Source organism: Ranitomeya variabilis, chromosome 5 (genome assembly GCF_051348905.1).
Source record: "Ranitomeya variabilis isolate aRanVar5 chromosome 5, aRanVar5.hap1, whole genome shotgun sequence".
Classification (NCBI taxonomy): Eukaryota; Metazoa; Chordata; class Amphibia; order Anura; family Dendrobatidae; genus Ranitomeya; species Ranitomeya variabilis.
Window position 1 is genome coordinate 129,285,274 of NC_135236.1, and position 6,000 is coordinate 129,291,273.

Below are 6,000 nucleotides of genomic sequence, written 5' to 3' on the forward strand. Positions count from 1 at the left end.
ACGCAAGCACAAGGGGACAAGGGAGACAGGCACAAGGGGACACAGGGACCAGTGGGCAAGGGAGACTGACACAACGGGACACACAGGGACAAAGGACACAAGCACAAGGGCGACAGGCACAAGGGGACACATGGGGACTAGGAGGAAGGGGAGAAGGTCACAAGGGGGCATGGGAGACAGGCACAAGAGGAAATAAGGGGACTCCTAGGGCAGAGTAGATAGGGACACATGGGGAGACGGAGCTGCAAGGGGACAGGGGAAAACGGGGGGAGACTTGGGAGCAAGGAAGAAGGGGGCACATGGATTATGAGGACAGGGTAGATGGGGAACACACGGTGAGAAAGGGGACAGGGGAGACTTGAGAACAGGGCAGACAGGTCACACGAGTGGCTGCTAATGACAGGAGGACAAATGCAGATCTGAGGCTTAAGGGACCCTTTGGCAGCAGGTGGAGGAGGACACAGCAACAGATTGCAGCTTTTTAGGTTTAGGCACTCAGCCACTCAAGCAGCACCAGCTCCCTTCGACCAGTCTTTCCCTTTGGTGTGGCTGAAGGACCTGTGGACATGCCTCTCCAGTCACAAGGTTGGATCACGTGACCGCATTAAATCCATCTTTCCCCATGTAACTGGAGGACCTGCGGTGACGCCTCCCTGCTGTAATGGTTGGGTCCTTCTCCTTCACTATTGCTGGACGGACGGGCCCCTAAGCAGTCCGGGCCCAGTTGCAGCTGCGACCTCCGCGACCGCTATAGTTACGCCCCTGTAAATACGTTTTTCCAGGCTATGGGGAGGACAGTGATCTGCCTGAGAATCTGCCTCCAGAGATTATTTATAATAAAAGTAATCGTTACTAGTTTGAGACATGTAACTAACAAAGAACAGCAGAACTGAACTCTGTCTCCTTACAGACACGTTAACAGCTGCAGCTCTCACAGCTCTGCTGTATTACAACACTAGCTGCCTGTGAGATGGAAACTGAAGTGGAGAGGAACCTGCAGATAGTATTTGGTCAGTATTTTACCTCAGCATTTTTAAGCAAAAACAGGGAGTGGAACAATCAGAGGAAAAGTATAATAGAAACACGTCACCACTTCTGTATTTCTCACCTACTCCTGGTTTTGGCTTACAAATACTGAGGTAAAATGCTGACAAAATACTGAACTTGTTAATATGGGCTCATAATCACACACAGCTCTGCAGTGAGATCAGGAGAGCAGAGAACCGCCATTACACATCAAACTGGTAATGCCTTCCATTTACAATAATCTCTGGAGGCAGATTCACATACAGATCAATATCCGACCCATAGATCTTACCAGATCATTTACATATAAGAAAAATGTGTATTTTTCTGGAATAAGACATTGGATTGCAGATATTAAGGCATCATGAAATTCAGCTTCCTATGAACTACATGTCCATATAGACTGTTTGGGAGGAATGATCCTACTGACAGATTCCCTTTAATGTTAGGACCGGGAGTTCTCCAGTGTTGGGACCCCCCATATCTCTGGACCCCTTTGAGAGTGATATTGGCCAGAGGAGGATCATGGTTCATGTATTCTCCTTCATTCTTTAGACTTTGAATCCGTCATTTGCAACTTCTGGAAAATAACCCCCAGAGAATTTGCTATGAGTCATCTTTTGTTCCTTCTCTGGAGAGGTACACCTGGTACATTGCACTGCTAACATCTATTACACCTTTATTATGAGGCAATAAGCGGCCGCTCATTCAGGAAACAAAGGTTGATCTGACATAAGCCGCCCAGATGATGGAGGGAGGGGAGAACAGGAGTCATTGCAGCAATATTATAAGATGACATTACTACTAGGTGTATCTTTACTGTAGGTGAATTGTCTAGGAGCTGACAGTGTGAGAACAGGGGAAGCGGAGAACAAAAGACTGCATTCTGCTGGAGGGCGGAAGTCTCCTGAGAATCCTGGTATGCTGCTTTATTTTCCATCCTCAGTCCCACCCTGTATAATACTCACAGGTACAGTGAGACAATGCTCGGCAGTTTTACTGGTGCTGCTGGGATAAAGCGATGCTCCAGTATGATACGTTTTTTGAAAATGCATAAAAAGCAATGACAAAATGCATAAAAAGCAATGACCTAAAATGTAATATGGACTCGGATACACGGCTGAGCTAAACGTTCATGTTTATAGAGAGTGGGGGAGATAGCTACCGGCTCAATCAACACTGGACACACATATAATAACAGAATGTCTATCACCAGGTTTGGGACAATTTCACACATGCCTGATACAGGCACATTTTTGCCACTGATTCTTCAACTCTGCCCATTATGTTTTATACTATATTGCTAAGAGCGGGTAATAAAAAGTACACTAAAATCAGTACGATTTACAGTGGCATGTAAAAGATGAAATGATCTCTAAAAAGCCTAAAGTTAAAGATGACATTTCCTTTATACTTTAGGCAAAAATATATTCCAGGGGCCCAGGAATTAAGGAGGGCCATTTCTATATCCAGAGCAGTTGAAATTGTGCATTATGATGAGCTATTGGACTGCAAAGGGCCCATATACTGTTCTGACACTGGGACCCTTTTCTGTCTGTGTCCACCAGTGCCTAGTAGCACCCCCTTTTGAAAGTATCACAGCTTGTAAATGCTTTTTGTTAGTTTTTGTTTGAGGAAGTTTCATCCATTCTTCTTTGGAAAGTTCTTCAGGTTCTGTGACATTCCTGGGTCGTCTTACATACACTGCCATTTTGAGGTCTAGCCACAGATTTTCAATGATGTTCAGATCAGTGAACTGTGAGGGCCATTGTAAAACCTTCAGCTTGTGCCTTTTGAGGTAGTCTGTTGTGGATTTTGACATGTATTCAGGATCATTATCCATTTGTAGAAGCCATCCACTTTTCAACTTCAGTTTTTTTACAGATGGTGTTATGTTTGCTTCAAGAATTTGTTATAATTTAATTTAATCCATTCTTCCCTCTAACCATGAAATGTTCCCCGTGCCATTGTCTGTGGGGAACATTGTTTAGATGATCTTTTGCAAACTTCTGACACTGAAATATATGGTGAGGACGCAGGAGAGGTTTGCTTCTGATGACTCTTCCATGATGGCTGTATTTGTGCTGGTGTCTTGAACAGTAGAACAATGTACCACAACTCCAGAATCTGCTAAATCTTTCTGAAGGTCTTTTGCAGTCACGGGAGGTTCTGATTTGCCTTTCTAACAATCATAAGAGCAGCTCTCACTGAAATTTTGCTTGGATTTCCAGACTTTAATTTTTACCTCAACTGTTCCAGTTAAATGCCATTTCTTAAATACATTTCATACTGAAGAAAGAGCAACTTGAAAAGGCTTTGCCTTCCCCTGTTTTGTGGGCCTCCACCATTTTCATTTTTAGAGTGCTAGGCAGCTGCATAGAAGAACCCATGGCTGCTGCTGTTTTTTTGGCACATTGTTAGAGGAAGCTGGGTTTTTATAAAGCTGGGAAATTTTCATCACCTGGCCTTAACTAACGATGATAATGAACAGGCAATAACCCTAACAGGCTACTTAAGTTTTGAAACCTTGGTCAAAGTTATCTGAGAGCACAAATCTCCAAGGGTGCCCAAACTTTTTCATCAGCCCATTTTCCTTTTTGTAATTTTTAAAATAAAAAAAAAAAAAAAGACAATTTTTTTTTGCCGAAAATACAAAGGAAATGTGTCATCTTTAACTTTAGGCCTTTTAGAGAGATCACACAAAGCGTTCATATAACATCCAATTTTTAAGGATACATTACACTTCTGTAACATAGGAAAGTGTAAATGATTATTAAAAAAGAAACCTCATTGTATATGGACTGCACACAGAAGACAAGCTAGAAAAAAATTAGTCCGGGTTTTCCTAGATGAAATTGATCATTTTTACACACTTGTGTGGCCTTTCACTGACTGATAGGAGATTTTTAGGAAACCTCTGTTTGTTATATATTTTTCTTTTTGCATACAGAAAAAAGTCATGAAACTCCAATGGAAAAACAGACTCACTGACCAAATATGGATGAAAAGGTGATCAAAAGCACTGACGGTAAAAACGGACACACTGACCAAACAATGATGAAAATAAGATACAAAACAAAGATGAAAAATCACTGGTCTGAATGAGCCCTAAGTTTGGGGAGTTTCACATAGCAGCTAAAACCTCAGCCATATGCAGTGTCCAATGTCTGCACAATTAGAAAGTAATACCTCCGATTACACACCGTGTAATCACATCCGTGCCGCTATTGTCACAGGGTGCAGTGTGATCTTACCCGCATTGCAAAAACCGCAACAAAATAAGGTTTTAATTTGAGCTTATGTTTTTCAAGACTGAAAAGTGTCTGTCAGGATGCGACAATGATCGGAAATATTTCTGGAATTTGGGAAATCTAAGGCCTTACACATCTAATATATAAAGCTGAATGTGTGTGTGTGTGTGTGTATGTCCGGGATTGGCATCTGCACCGTCGCAGCTACAGCCACAAAATTTTGCACAGTCACACGTCTGGACCCCGAGAGCGTCATAGGCTATGTTGTGAGGTGAAAATGTAACCCTGCGCTTTCCAATTCACCAAACAATTTTGCCCCTATCTACATAATGGGGAAAAAGTGAAAGGAAAAGTGTTGGAGGCAAATTGACAGCTGCCAGATGTGAACAAGCGGGACTTAAAGAGTGAGAGCGATGGCGCCAAAGAGTATATACTGTACAGTTGCTAAGGTGGGGCCCCGACATGGGATACTCACCACACACGGGGATATGAACACACACACAAAATGCGCCACACACTACCACGTGCTTGATCACATATACCACCCTCCGCACACATTTCACCACACATACACCAACCTCGCCACATAAAAGTCGAAACACAAAAGTCACCGCTCATAACTCGCCATGCGCAAAACTCGCCACATGCAAAACTAGGCTCAGGCAAAACTCGCGCACACGTGCAAAACTCACCTCATGGAAAACTCGCCACACGTGCAAAACCCACCTCATGGAAAACTCGTCACACGCAAGACTTGCACACGCGGAAAAATTGCCACATGCATAAAAGTTGCAACACACGCAAAACTTGCTGCACACAACTTGCTACACTAACCTGTCACATGCAACTCGACACACAAAAAGGTGCTACACGCATGTCGCCACACAAAACTCATCTCACAAAAGTCGCTACATGCATGTCGCCACACGCAACTCAACACACACAACTTGACACATGAAACTCGCCCTAAAACACACACAAGTCTGGTATTATCCTTCAAAAATAAAAATCTGATTAATAAGCAGACAAACTACAAGAGCAACAAATGTACCACATAGGAAATAGGTCAGCTGTCAGTCACATGACCTGTCTATTATGTGTATGTGTGAGCTAATATATACTGCCAGGGGGGAGGGCTTCCTGTTGGCTGGGGATTTATCAGGATGCCAATTTAGCTTACAAATACTGAGGTAAAAATACTGACCAAATAACGTCTGAGCAAGGTCTAATACAGGAGGAGATGACACACAGATATATACTATATACAGGAGGAGATGACACACAGGTATATACTATATACAGGAGGAGATGACATACAGGTATATACTATATAAAAGAGGAGATGACACATAGGTATATAGAGGAGGAGATGACATACAGCAGGTATATACTATATACAGGGGAGATGACATACAGGTATATACTATATATAGGAGATGACATACAGGTATATACTATATACAGAAGAGATGACATACAGGTATATACTATATACAGGGGAGATGACATACAGGTATATACTATATACAGGAGATGACATACAGCAAGTATATACTATTTACAGGGGAGATGACATACAGGTATATACTATATACAGGGGAGATGACATACAGGTATATACTGTATACAGGAGATGACATACAGGTGTATACTATATACAGTTAGGTCCATATATATTTGGACAGAGACAACATTATTCTAATTTTGGTTCTAGACATTACCA